Here is a 13,785-nt window from a genome sequence, read left to right as displayed (position 1 = left end):
CGGCAAAGGAAATTATACTTGTTTGGCTTTGCTTTCCCATAGTGGGGAGATTAATATTACAGCAAGAAGAAGAATACTGCCATCATCTTAGCAACTTTAGAGGAACGTAATCAATAATATACTATATATATTATATAGTACTATAGGACTATATTCCTATAGGACTATATAGTACTATAGGACTATATTCTTTGTGGCACAAAAGGAGGAAATTAGCAAAGAGAGGAGGCTGCAGCACCAGCCCTTAAAGGGACAAAACCCTGAACAAACCCCCTACTGGACCCTTCAAAAAGTAGGGGTGTGCGGAACCAGTTCTATTCAAATCTGGTTCAAATAGAACCTGCCTGGTTTGACCGGATTGGACTCGAACCAGACTGGACCCCTCAAAAGGGGTGCTGGTCTGAGTTTGAGCTAAGCTAGCCCTAACCAGTTCAGAACCAGTTTGGCAGTTCGTGGGGGCGTGCTTGCAAAGGGGGATCCAGTGAGGATTCTCCTTTACAAGCAAAGGGGGGAACTCTGCCTGCCTGCCTTAAAAAAAACTCCTAAAGGGAGCAGCAAGAGGGCACCTCATCATTGGAGGAGGAGGCAGCGGTGGTGTCGCTCCGCCAAACTCAGTTCCACATGCATGGAGGCTGAGCAGGAGTGCCGGACACAGTCTAGAGTTCGGAGGAGCCACACCGCTGCCACTTTTGATGACAAAGTGCCTTCTCGGTACCCCCATTAGGAGTCTGCATGCCCCCTTGAGTGGAATTGAACTGGTTCCAAACCAGTTCAGCCTGGTTCAACCCTCAGACCAAACTTGGGGTTGGTTCAACTCAAAGCGGCTCGTGGTCCGTCATTCTGGTGGTCTGGTGGTCCAGTTTGAATTTGACTTTAATTTGAACCGAACTGCCAGAATCAGTTCCATGCACACCACTATCATAAAGTTAAAAGCCCACTGTGCTTCAGCTGCAACTATTACTCAAGCAGTCTGACTTCTGGGTACATGATAGGACTTCACACAACACCATGCCCCAAGCTAACAGATTTGGAAGTTAGACTTACTGAAAAAGGGGCAAGAGGATTATGTGAATAGGCCCAAAGTCTGGACAAGCTCAATTCCATTCCATTCCATTCTCAGAATGCCATTTGGTAGTGCAACTTGACTTCAGCTTTCAACTACAGAGAGCAAGACACTCAGAGAGAGCGATATAAAGAGCCAATCTGCACCTTTGAGAACAGAATGAGGTCTGGGAATGTAGCAGGTCATCTGCACATAACACCATTAAATCACAACAGACCAAAAGGAAAACAAAATACAATACAAAGCTCCATTGTAAGGCCTGGGAGTCAGTGGCGTTGCCCATCAACCCTAAGTACAGCCTTCTGTCTAATTGGTTATTGGGCCTGTGTGAAGCTCTGGCCAAAGCGAAATACTTTTCACAGTCCCCCTGGCAACATGCAGAGGTTACCATTCCCACTGTGCAGTGCAGTGCTTTGCCAAGCACCAGTGGTATGCTTCTTTAAGGGAAATGGAGACCACTTGAGCTCCTGTACCATTTTGGAAGGTCTGCACAGAGTGCAGGGAAATGTAACCCTTCCCAGCACTTTCCCCAATGAGTTTTTAAGAGAGAGTTCCATCTCTCTTAAAGGCTCCTCTTAGCACTAAGAAAAGTATAGTACTGTGTGGAAGTCATCACAGTGGGAAATGTGAAACCTTCTTACACTGAAGGTCTTTTGCCAAAGGGGACCCCACTTGAAAAATAGTGAAGATCACTGTTCTACTGGTACACACTGAAGATTGGATTTCTTGTTATGCTGAATCCAGAAGTAGCAATTCATGTGCATATCCCCTCAATAGCCTTTTCTAAAGACAAAGGAGATTGTTGCAAGCTTATCAAATCTGATCTGATTATGGAATATTGTGATGTCATTGCACTGGCTACTTATCTACAACATAATGTCTGAATAGGGCTATGCAGAATGCTAATACTGGAACGGTGCACAAGGACCAATCATTTATGGTCGGAGAATTACAGGTCTCCCATCAGATAGCAATGATATCCTGAGACAATGGCACAGCATTTCCTGGATGAACATTTGATTTATGTTTGCTTGATAGCTTATCTGTGAGGAATTTGCCCAAGGCCACCCAATGAGTTTCATTGTAGACCCAAGATTGGACCAGGTTTCCTCCATTTAACACTAGCTATCAGACCTCACTAGCTAACAGAATGAAAACAAAAATTTCAGGGTTATTGGCCCTTTGTAGGCAAATGCAAGAAATTGTATTAATGACTCAAGTCATTCCTAGGGGCTTACATACTGCCCAGTCCATCATGGTTCTAAACGAGATGCACACACTCTGATCTGTTCTACTCAAAACCATGTGGGTGCTGGTTGTGGAGGGAGGGAGCCTCCATACTTACTAAGCGCAGTGTCATCACTGTTCTGCTGCTGCTTTCATCATTCCTAATGAAGCAGTGTTGGAACAGCAGTGACACTGTGCTTAGTAGTCATGGAGGTCCCCTAACTCAACCAGCACCCATATTATTTTGAATAGAACTGAGTAGTGTGTCTGGATCTTGCTTAGAACATTGGTAGACTGCATGCTATATACACCAGGGAGTCTAATGCAAACTTGTGTTTGACTGACCCTAATTTTCTTTGGCCCAATAATGACTAAAGATGTGTATGTTCAAATTACTTTATAGCAATAGCAGCTTCAATAAAAGCATTTTTTTTAAAGGATGCTTTCTCTCAAAAATACAAATGGGGAAAAACCAAACCAAACCAACCAAACTAGAAATAGAAGGGAAAAAAACAGTCACCCAGTTGTTAGGGTCAAAACTCATATTTCAAAATGAGCTTTAAAAAAAATCCAGACCTATTTTATGACAGGTTCTTCTGATTTTCAGCTTCTGTTTACCATATCCATCTGAACATAATATAAGCTAAAATAATAACAGACCCTAAAGAATACTGTTACCTCTAAAACGTCTAATGACAGCTTTTGCTGGTATGAACATATGGTTAATGCCATCACCGGATGAGAAGACACAGAACACATACTTTCATAGTCCGTTGGATTTATTTGAGCAAATCTAGCAATGACAAGCTGTGATGTGGAAACAAGGTTCTATAGAAGCTTCGGAATTTTCAGAAGTCAGTGGAATTACGGTTGCACTGAGTTTGGTGCAGAAGTAATGCTTGTGGCGGAAAGGGAGAGTTATGTTCCCCAAACCTCTTAATTAATGTTCATCTTTTTAGAAAACTGTGTTTGTGAATATTCATGCTAGTGCTTAAGAACAGGGATGTGAAGAATGTTTCGACTGTGAAATGTTTTGACTCAAAATGGGCTGTTTCGAGTGTTTCGAGCTTAAAACTGTCAGAGTTTTAACACTCTCTAAATAAAAGGCCTATTTTGAACTCAGAGCAGAACAACCCCATTTCAATCAAAACATTTCATTGTTTTGAGCACCATTTTAGAGGACTGTTTTTCCCTTGCTGATTGGTTTTCTGGCAATAACTTCCAATTGGCTTGCTTCTTAGTTGGCTTGTTATCATACAAATCAAGTGTTGTCATGGGCAACAGTGCCCCCATTGGCTGGGAGGAGGGGGGAGATGGAGGGAATTTCAAAATATATTCAAAGGGACTGGGAGGCAGAGAAAGCCCTCATAGTGTGCCTCTCTTGAATAGAATACATCAGGAGAGGAGGAAGGTAGACTTGATTTTGTGGTTTTCTTTTCTCAGCACTGAGTATTATATGCTGTGCCATTGCTGCTATAAATATCTGGTTTTGCTGGATCTCAGATTGACAAAGGCAGAACTTGGGTACCTGCCTTCCTTGAATTGTGGTTTGTTTTGTTTGTGGGGGAGTGCTGTGGTGAGAAATGGACAGTGGCCGCTCTCTGTCTGTGTAATATTTCTTGGTGATTGCTATGATCATGTCTGGCCTTGAGACTAATTTGTGCTTCACTCACTGCTCTGGTCTGCTCTGTAATCTTCATTGCAGGGTGTACTTAATCAAAATGTGGCTGAAGTTGCTCTAGTTGAGCTTATGGCTATGCTTGCTGCTAAGTAAGGGTGCTGCTATGGCAGCTGTTGCAATGCTAAGAAGTAATGTAAGGAATCATAATTGTATGTGAGAGAGCAACTAATGCCAGTGATGTTACTGAAGCACAGGAACTATGGCTGGCAGTGGATTCTGTGTTGGTGATTCTTTTTTTCACCATTTTTGGACTGTGTTTGGAATATGTGTTATATGTTGGGAGGGACAGATTCTCTTTTACTGTGTGCTTCAACAGTGTTTTTCAAGGTAGGGTTGCAAAATGCATTGCAAATTGCAAAGCAAAACTTGTGTGCGGTGCACTCTGTGAGTGCAGCTTGTTCTAGCCATAGGGCATAATGGGGAAAGTTGAAACACCCCATTGTTCCTCATAGGTAACTCCTAGGGACACCAATGTGGGTTATGTGGTATGGCATGGTGGATTCTACCTACCAACCAATCCACAAAAGAAATGGGCAAGCAGATGATTTTAAACACATTTTAACCTTTCCCTAAATCCTCCATAGGTTCCTATGTGGAAAAGGCTTAAAAAAATTAAATTGCCTGCTTGCCCATTTCTTTTGGGGTTGGGTGGTAGGTAGTATCCATCATGCCTTAGTACCCAACCCACTTTGGTGTCCCTAGGAGCTACCCATTGGGAACAATGGGGTGTTTTGAGTTTCCCCATTGTTCCCTATGGCCAAAACACTCGAAAAATTTGAGTTTGTTCCATCAAATGAAATATTTCAGCCATTCATGTTTCATTTCAAGCTCAGAACAGAACTGCCAAATCTGGCTCATGCATACTTAAGTTTTATTCTGGATAGGGCTTCCTTCTTTTTCTAGAGTAATCCCAGCCACTTTTGCTGGATAAGGCCCAAGGCCAGCATCCTGCTTCCCACAGTGCCCCACCTGTTTCTATCTAGTCCAGAATTCTGTTTCCTACAGTGGCCCACCAGATGCCTCTGGGATGCCCAGAGATGAAGGCATCACTTCTTTTCTGCTTTTGCTCCCCTGCAATTTATATTCAGAGGTCCTGGAGGTAGCACATAGACATCAAGACTAGTAGCCAATGATAAAATTTGCATGCGTTTGTATAACCCCTCTTTAAAGCCATCCAAGTTAGGGTATATCACCACATCCTGTGGCAGAGCATTCCAGAGATTAATTATGTCCTGTGTGGGAAAAGTACTTCCATCCATCCATCCATCCATCCATCCATCCATTTATTTATTTATTTGACCATTTTGATTTGATTATTCTGTCAGTCCTAAATTTCCTGGCCATCATTCTCATGGGATAACCCCTGGTTCTGCTGTTGTGAGAAAGATATATATAGATAGATAGATAGATAGATATAGATATAGATATAGATATAGATATCCAGTTTCTTCACACCATGGATAATTTTATAAACCTCTATCATGCCTCCCCTTATATGTCTTTCTTCTACACTAAAAAGCCCCACATGTTATATCACTGAGAGAAAATGACACCATTAGGCAATGCTTTCTGTACAGGTGAACCTTTGAATCCCCTTTGCAGCAATCCTTTAAAAATCATCAAAAGGAGGGCCATCCTTTGGCACTGATGAAAATCCTTATGAAGATGTCTTCCTTTGCCTCATCTCTAGTAGAAAGTCTTCTGCATTTGGGAAGAGCTGGGAAGGGAGCCACAGTTACTACACAATACTGTGTCAGCTTGACCATTGCCTGACCGTAGACCATATACAGTTTATTTCTGGAGGAGAAGATTGTCTTTCAAAATAAGCTCTGCAAGACATAGCTTCAATTGGTTGTCTAAACCTATGGGGTTATAATGGCAACTATGTGCCATGGATATAATTGTTTGACCTTGTTCATTTGTGAGTTTTTCATTTGACCGTTTTAAGAGGATCTAAGCACAGAAAAACTGTTTGATTATGTTAAAATTTGCCAAGGGAGAACCTTTTGTAAAACAGCTAAGCACATGATATGATAATTGGAAATGTTTCCCTTTTTCTCATCCTGGACCTTAATCATAGCTCAGAGGGAATGGTACTTTAGCCCCAAGGTTGATTTTTGAGGCTTTGCTGAATTTGAAGTTCCCAGGCTAGATACAGGGTAGAGGGAGAGCTTACACAGAGTGTATACAGCAAGGTTGAGGCCAAGTGGCTACCCATTACCACTGCCCCATTCAGAGATGGCGGGGGGGGCAGTTCAGCTTTTGGGTGGGCACAAACCCCACTGGTGCTCCCCTTGGCAGGTAGTTGCATTTTAATTTCTCCAAAATATCCCAGACTAATGTTTCATCATGATATAGCATCTTTCCAAAGGTCACTCTTGGAAAACTCAGAACAACACTCTGTCATGATATAACCTCATTTTGGGGGAAACTAACACGGCAAGAAAACCACAGGGCTCTGTGGGCACCAGGTGTCAAAACTGACTTGACAGCACACTTTACTTACTTTTACTTTAATATGGCAACCACCATCCAGAAGGTGCAAGTGAGCTTTGCTCCCCACTCCTGAACTGTGAAACCTTCTCCTCTCTTTGTCTACAAAAGCCCAGTTTGCCAATAGGTTCTGGGTTGAGGACTTTCAGCCCACCCTTAGGTTTTTTGTTTTTGTTTTAAAGACACTGAGCTCACGCATGTTGGTTAGAGAAACCCAAGGATTGACCATTTTTCTTGCTCTCAAGGCTTTTGAGTTTCCCTGTACTGTGCTCTGTGGGGAGCCTGTGGACTTCACAGTTCACCAGAGCCTTTATAAACAGGCCATGTGGTTTTAAAGATACTGCTGCTAGTTTTAGGACGAAAGGAAAAAGTCAAGGGTAGTGGTGGTGGTGGTTAGAAAGCCTAGCAAAAAACTGAGGGGAATGAACTTAAATTTCTGAAAAGTCTCAAAGGCAGCCATATCTATATAATACATTGCAAGCTGAATAGACTGTTTCAGTTCAGCTCTAATCAAACATGGTTTGGCCCTCGAGTGAACTTCAAGCAAGCAGCCCAGAGATATGTTGCAAAACTCCTCAATAAATTTCATCAGCCTTATCAAACAACTTTTAATTTCCCTCCAAATTTCTGCTGATGTTTCAGTGGGATCCATTTACATGCACCTCACATTTCACATGAAACATAATTCAATCTGTAATGTTTGCAGCTCTACAACAATGAAGAACATAATTTATAATAATCTATGAAGAACATAATTTAACATTTGTAAAATGCTTAAACAGTACAAGATGTGGGTAAAACCATATTCCTTTGAAGAACTGGTATACTACTTGATAATGAATGGGTATACCAAATTTCCATTTGGCTTGCCCTCTCATGAGAGGGACAGTCTACTGGAAAGGACCATGTGGCTGTAAGGCTGTGGGTCTCCCTTCGGATTGCTTGCTCACAAGTTGACCTAATCCACTAAAGGGGACCCTGATTGTCTGGACCCACCTCCCACTCTCCATGGTAAAAGACAGAATAGAAGCGCTGCAACCCCCTTCCCTGTGAAGCCTTGCATGCACCCAAAGTTTGATGCTCCATGTGTTGGAGCCTGACTGTGTGCTCAAACGGGTGTGACCCCAGGTGCATGGATGGATTTTTAAACCCATTCAAAACTCCCAGGTCCAGTCTGGTGTAGAGCTATATGCAGATCTGCTGGAACGGTGATTTGTGCCCCCTGTCTATTCTTCACAGATGGTTCTACTTATGAGTTGTGATGGGGTGTCCCCATGGCCTTACTCTGCCATGACTGAGCAGTTCGCCCTGGGTCGTCTGACTGTCTTCACAGCAGTGAGCACTCTCCTTTCACTGGAACACTACTGATCCTGGTGATGAATGGCTCTGCTCATGAAAGAGCCTAGGGACTGAACATCCACCCTGGGGGAGGGGCTGAGTCCCCCTTCCCCAACCTTTCTGTTTTTAAAAAATAGAACTTGCCTGATCAAGAATCCCTGCTTGAGGCTGTCTCTTAAACCTGACCTCAGGCCCCCTTGCCAAATGCCCCCCTCCCAGCACTGAGATGGGGTACCCATGGCATGTACTGTGAAAGGCATTGCTGTGTTAGGTACAAAAGCACTGGGCAGATTCTGTGGAGTGCAACTATCAATTTGAGGGGGCCTTGCTGGGGTGCACAACTGCAATGAAGCACAGTGGGGTGTGCACCCATTTATTTCCACCAACGGCAACCTCCTTAGCTCGAGTGGCGAGACATGTGCAGTTGCAGGTGGGACTCTGCACTGTCCATCCTCCCCATCTTTCTCCCCCCACTGAATCTGGGGAGAAACGGAGTCCCCCTTGTCAGCAGCAATTAGCTGGGAGTAGCCAAAAGGGCTGTGTCTCTTTAAAATATCCACACGTGTCACTGTTGCCAGGCAGAACATGGAAGAGAGGAGAGGATGGTGGGGACGTGGTACTGTGGCAGAGAGCAGGCCAGCAAGATGCACAGTGTGCAGAGAGAAACTGCATCCCTGGGCGGGTCTACGCTGTCCCCTTTATGATTGTCGTTACAAAATTGGGATGAAACCATGGGTATGGCAGTGCCCGGGTTCGAAAATAACCCTTTGGCAGCCAAACTGTTGGTCTTGGTGGTGAACCTTTGTGCAAACTGAAGATTCAAGTTGGAGTCTGGCAAGGCAAACAGCAGGTCACTTTCAGCCCGAAACCACAGTTTCATGAATTCAGACCTACTGGAGTTCCAACTCTGTCCCATTTAATTCCAGTTTTGAGCTACATCTGAACTCAGCCTATGTGATTTTCAGTTGTAAGGTATGGTGCTTCTCTGCCTCGTAGGTCCTACACTGAGGTCTTCAGTTAGTGCCTTTAGAAGGCCAAAAGTCTTACACATGGGCCAGAATTTTAAGTGAACTAGGCTAAGTATAATAGGGATGTGCACAAACCTGTTCAGAGGTCCTTTTACGGCTCTGGCTGGTTCAGAGGCTCAAAGGCAGAGGGCACCTTTAAGGGTGGGGAAGGGTGCATTTATCCCTCCCTCTACTTTCCCCCCACTGGCGCTCCATATGTAAAGACCCCAGAAATGCCAGGCACATGTGTGCATTCTGGGTGCATGCGTGAGAACGTCACACTCGTTCGTGCACATGCCGGGCATGCATGCATATGCCCGGCGTGCGCATGCACACCTGGCACTTCCAACCAAGGAGGCGGTGGCGTGGCAGGGTGGTATGCTGCCACCCTGACGGGGACTTTACAGATGGAGCGCCATCAGGGGGGAGCGGAGGGGGTAAGTGCCCCCTCCCCTGCCCTTATAGTTGTCCCACCCCAGCCTTTGAGCCGGCCCCTGCCAGTTCCGTGCAGATCCCTAAAATATAGTCAAGAAAAGTAGGCCACATTGCCCAATAAAACATCAAGTCCAAGTTGTTCTTCTATAATGGGAGGGTTGCAAGTGTCACTGTCACTTCAATTAATGGCAGTGTTGATGGCATCATGTCCATACTTCTTCAAGAATGAACTCTGTGCTTGCACCTGTAAGAGATTTGCCGGGTCCAATCCTTTTGGTCCACCATTAATAGACATCACCACTAATAGACACTTCCACTTCTCCTGGGCATTGCAACTGGAGCTCCATGTAATGCATGTATACCTGCTCCCATTCCACTGTATTCCTCATAGCTGAAATTCTCAGTCTTCTGAAGATAGTCTGGGAAGGCAGCCCATCTGCTTCTTAATTATCCTTTATTTTCCCCATGTGGGTTTCAAATCATAGCCAAGCCACTTCTCAGAATTCCCCTCAATCTTGGCTGTTCAGCTATTTTCCTCAATTATTAACTTACTGCTTTTTGTTTCTTACCCATTTCCTGTTAAACCAAAGAAAACGTATTGGAAAATTTAATAGGATCCTTGTCAGAGTTAATTACTACAGGTTCTGATTTTGGCAATGTAAATCCAGTGCGGCCTACAAAAGCTGTTTTCTGTATAGGCAAGTTACATGAGCAGAAGAATCACATGGTAGTGCTTCAGCTCCAAAGCCCTACATTGTCTCTGTTAATTTTTTATCTGCCCACTACAATGACCACTCCTCTTACTTTCTCTCCTCCTCCTCCTCCCTCTCTTGCTACAGCAGCTGCTGCTTTGAGAGGGTAGGATGGATCTCACTTGAAGGCATTCCCTCCTATCCTATGTCAGTGTGAGTGTGACAGCAATGATGGAGGAGGTGGGGTATTGGGAAGGTGGGAGGCTAGGTAAGAATAGACAATATGGGAGAAGCTGCAGATGGGCAAGCAACAATGTTCCTCCTAAAAGTATCTTCCATGATACATTAGGGTTGGGAATTCTATCTGAAGATTCCTGAAGATTCTTTCCTGAAGAGTCCTTTTCTCGAATATTTTCCACAATAGCAAGCCATTAAAATTTCCTGGAGTGCTTTCAATAGAAACCTGGAGATTTGTACTGATTCATGGAAAGTCCAGGCCAGTCCAGGAGGGTTGGCAGTTCTGTGGTACATACATGTAAAGCCACAAGAACAAAGACACTGCAAAGGATTTTGCAGTGCAGATATTGCACTGTCAGCTTAGCTAGAATTACAGAACAGTTCTTCTTATCGTTGCCTTCAATTGTCATTCTTTTTCATTCAGCACTATGTATGCCGTGACATCATAATGTGAGTTAAGAATGAAGATTCTAGAGACAAGGACATGGATGCTGCTAGGCTGTACATCAATTAAGTTGTCTCGTAGGAAAGAAAAAAATAAATTTATGTTAAATCATACTACTAAATTCCTTCCTTTATCACTCTTCTGAAGAAACTATGGATGATGGATAAGTGAGCTTTAGGATTTATAGAACATCTTATAGATAGTCTGATAGTGCTGGTGACTAGATCAATCACAGAAGCTAGCATAGTAACGAGCATGGAATAAATATCCAGAAAGATAATAGATTAGAAAGGACTGCTGTGCTTCTTTGTCAGAATAACCCAGATGATCTTAATAGGTGGCAGGGTTCATGACAAAGAAGGCGCTCTCTGAAGTGCGCTGGACCCAAGCCGTTGAGGGCTTTATAGGTAATCACCAGGACTTTGTATTTCACTCAGAAACATATCGGTAGCCAGCGTAGTTCTATACATATCGGTGTTATTTATATGGTCCTTTTGGGTTGCCCCAGAGACCAGTCTGGCTGCCGCATTCTGTACCAATTTTCATTTCCAGACTATACAAAGACAACCCCATGTTGAGTGCATTACAGTAGTCAAGCCTGGAGGTAGTTGACAAAAATAATGTCAAAAACAAAAACAAACCACACACACACACACACACACACACTTTACTAAGAGCTAATCTGCCTACTTTCCTTTCACTATAATCTTAATTGATAATTACCATCTTCACAAGTTAGTTCACTTCAGCTTCAAACGTTAATGCATCTGCTATCTTGAACTGGAGTGGATGACATCATCACAAACTACGCTGTTAAGATGCCCCTGTGTATCATTCACTAAAACTGTACCCAGTTTGGTTCGAATCAGGTTGTTCACAAGTCAGACTACGACTGTACTAAATTTGGTTCAGATTGGTTCCCACTTCCACCTCAAACATTCGCACATCCACCAGCTTGAAATGGGGTGGATGACATCATCATAAACTATGCCATTGAGATGTCCCTATGTGTCAATCTCTACAACTGTACCAAATTTGGTTCAAATCAGTTAAGCAGTTAACAAGTTAGCCCACTTGCATCTCAAATGGTCACACATCTGCCATCTTGAATCAGGGTGCATGACATCATTACAAACTATAGCATTGAGATGTCCCTATGTGTCCCTAAAGTTGTAGCAAATTTGGTTCAAATCAGTGAGGTGATTCACAAGTTAGCCCTCTTATGCCTCAAACATCCATGTGTGCGCCAGCTTGAATGGGTTGGATGGCATCATCACAAATTACCCTGGTGAGGTGTCCCTATGTGTCACTCACTACAACTGTCAGTTATCCAAAGTTGCAGATCAGGAGTAAATTTGTCCTTCCAGTGTTGTATTATAATCCTTTGGGAGACCTCCCACGCAAGCATAAAAAATCAACAATTCTTGATACTAGCCAACCCGCACAGAGCATCTGTGCACTCTTTGGGGCTGGCTGTTCCCTTCTCCCTCCTGCCCCGCTCTCCCTCCCTTCTGTCCCACACTCTTGCCCCTCTTCCTCTCCCTCCCACCCCACTCTCTTGCCCCCTCCCCTCCCCCTGCTCCTCTCTCCTGCCCTCCCCCTCTCCCCCTGCCCCACCCTCTCTTGCCCTCCCCCTCCTGCCCTCCCCCTCCCCCTGATCCTCTTTCCTGCCCTTCCCCTCTCCCCCTGCCCCACTCTCTCTTGCCCTCCCCCCGCTCTCTTGTCCTCCCCCCTCCACCACGCTCTCTTGCCCTCCCCCCCTCTTGCCCTCCCCTCCCCCTGCCCCACAGTATCAATATTGTGTTAACAATATCATGTTAACAACATTATGAATTGCAAGCCAAAATGGTGCATAAACTAGACAGGGCCAAACTATATGCCTAAATGTACCTTTGTACAGATTACACTTGATCCTTAAGAATGATCAAAGTCCTTTTTAAAATGTGCGACCCAGAACTTAATACAGCACTCCTTCTGGTCAACAGTTTGCATCAGATTTCTGGGGCTCACAGATTATCTTGCTTTCCTTAATTTGTAAGAGATCAAAATGGAAGGCATGATCCCTTTGGCCTAAAAGTGCCAGTGAACCTAGGGCTGAAGGACTGTGTGACATACTGCTGTACTCATTTCTCTAGATTCTCTGTTTAATTTTCCTTCCAGTTCCCAGTTCTTCACTCTTGACTCTCATAAATCCAGCATTGCCACTGTGCTTATATGGATCCTTGCCATTAAATGTGGTTTGTTCAACTAGTTATTACTAATATGTAATTACTTTTGAACTATTTTGAAGGTACTGTAGTTCTTTGAACAGATCATGTCACTGCATCTCTCTATTATTGCTGGTCTGTGCATACACATAAGAGAGGTGGTTGCCAAAGCACAAATGCCTTCTCATACAGCCACATTTGATGACAGATCGCTCAGAGTCCTAACTTTTTATGCACGCCTCTTTTCATTAAAAGTCCCTGCCCATTCACCAGAGATTTCAGGGCCTAGTTAAGTTTTCTCTTCTGTCCAGCTTTCTTCTTCATCTACCCTGCAGTGTATCATTTCTGGACCATCACTTCTATTATTAAAAATGTTCTGTCTCCAAAGTAATCTCTCTAGTCTAGGCAATGCTTTTCCTGGCCTATTTCTGGAAACTCACAATAAGGTGTCAGTGATGATTAAGCACTGTATATATCTGTAACAGCACTTCCCTAAACAAATGGATTGCAGCAAGTGACAGAACAAAAATGCTATGTTTTCTAAATATGATGACTAAATAAAGTGAAGCAACTGGTCTTTAGAGGCAGGTTTATGAGTCCCATGGGAATGGCCACAACTACAACAGCATTAATCATCCATTCTTTTCCCTCATTCAGTGTTTTCCCTTCAGGGTGTCCTTCATACCTTTTGAAGATTATCCTGTTTTTCTCATCGTGTAGCTGCAAACCCCCATGTGACTGGCATTATCTTTCTACCCACAGAGCATTTGAACAATGGTGACAATTTAATCGACTGCAAAAATCATTGCTGCTTGGTGCATATCATCCAAAGGGTACTCATTGTTCCTATTCTGGGATTAGAATGAAAGCAGTTCCAAAAATGATATGGCATGAAGAGGTAGAAGTCTAGACTTTGTTACATCAGACTGCAAGTAGAAGAGTCATATTTATGTATGCTTT

This window comes from Hemicordylus capensis, chromosome 1 (genome assembly GCF_027244095.1).
Source record: "Hemicordylus capensis ecotype Gifberg chromosome 1, rHemCap1.1.pri, whole genome shotgun sequence".
Classification (NCBI taxonomy): Eukaryota; Metazoa; Chordata; class Lepidosauria; order Squamata; family Cordylidae; genus Hemicordylus; species Hemicordylus capensis.
Note: the sequence above shows the minus strand (reverse complement) of the source record.